Genomic DNA, 1659 nt, shown 5'->3' with positions numbered 1-1659 from the left:
TTTTTTGTCTTTTTGAGACAGGGTCTCGCTATGCAGTTCAGGCTGGCCTTGAGCTCACTTGGTAGCCCAGGCTGGCCTTGAACTCGCAATGATGCTCTTGCCTCAGCCTCCCGAATGCTGGGATTACAGGCACGTGCCACCATGCCTAGCATCAATTTCTTGACATAGAAGTAATTTGCACTTTTAGAATAAATTTATTTGGGCCCTGGATATAGCTCAGTGGCACAAGCACCTGCCTGGCAAGCACAAGGTCCTGAGTTCGATTCCTGGTACCAAAAAAAAAGAATAAACTTATTTAATCATAATATATGAACTGTTAGTAACTTGTTAACTCTATTTTTCATTTTTTTATTTATAATGTTTGCATCATAAGCAAAATTTAATCATGAAATTTAATATCTTTTTGTTATTGTTTTAGCAGGTTTTTGTATTAAGGTATCTCTTTTTTTTGTATTAAGGTATCTCTTCACAACTTGAATTGGAGGAATTTTCCATATTTTTCTATGAGTTGTAATCTTTTACCAACACTAAAATCATATCTTTAAAGTTTCATAGAAAGATTGTGAATACATTTATTTGGTCATGGTGTTTTCACTTTTTTTTTTAAAGTATTGTTCTTTATAGACTCCTCCATGGCACCAGATCTACACATCATTTGTTTCTTTTGGGTCAATTCTGGTAAATTCTCTTAATCTAGGGACTTATTCATTCCTCTAAGTTTTCAGATTTGTTTCCTTAAAGATACATGTAATATTCTCTTTCAATTCTTTCAGTGTTTCCTTTATCCAGATTGTACAGGGTCCAAATCAAATGAGAGTCTGAGACCAGTCCAATTAGAATTTAGCAAGCCTTTTATTTAGCTGGGCTGGCGACTGACCAGAGAACTTGGTGCAGGGAGACGCTGATCAGCCCCGACAAACAGTCTGTTTAAGCCTTTTATAGAGGAAAAACCACATCCTGGTTGAAGCAGCTGCGAGCTAGTTTAAGCTAGGGGGTTTCCAGCGTCCTGCAAAAAGTAGAACTTGGCCTCAGGTTAGGTCTATTGTGTAAACAGTTCTATTGAGTCAGTTTACCCAAGTACAATTGTACAATGCAAGTACATTTTCACAATGCCAGTACATTTCCACAGTACATGAAGTTACAAGTTTAGTTGTTTACTTCATTACATAGATTATATTTATTTTTCATATTTTGTATGTTTTTGCTGTCTTTTTTTCTTTTATTAGATTCTTTTTGGGTTTATCTACTATACTGTTCCTTTTTTTTTCAGGGAACACATTTTTAATTCCTTTTAATTTTTCCCTTCTACCATTTAAATTTTTGTGATTAATTTTTTTTTTTTTTTTTTTTTTGAGCCAGGGTCTTGCTGCATAGTTCAAGGCTCTGGCCTCGACTTGTGGCCATCACATGCTCTGTCCCACTTAGAAGCAGGAAGAACAAAGGAAGGGAAAATAAGATTCAATTCTTCCTGCCTAAAATGTCTTTTAAAAAATCAGAATGCTCTCAACATTTCCTTACACTGATTGTTTATAATTGGGTCACATGGCCACTCCTAGCTTTGAGAAGGTAAGAAATATCTGACAACTTGGTGTGGTGGCGCACGCCTGTCATCCTAGCACTCAGGAGGCTGAGCCAGGAGGATCACCACAAATTGGAGGC

The sequence above is a fragment of the Chinchilla lanigera genome, unplaced genomic scaffold, assembly GCF_000276665.1.
Source record: "Chinchilla lanigera isolate Chin_1 unplaced genomic scaffold, ChiLan1.0 scaffold00012, whole genome shotgun sequence".
NCBI lineage: Eukaryota > Metazoa > Chordata > Mammalia > Rodentia > Chinchillidae > Chinchilla > Chinchilla lanigera.
Note: the sequence above shows the minus strand (reverse complement) of the source record.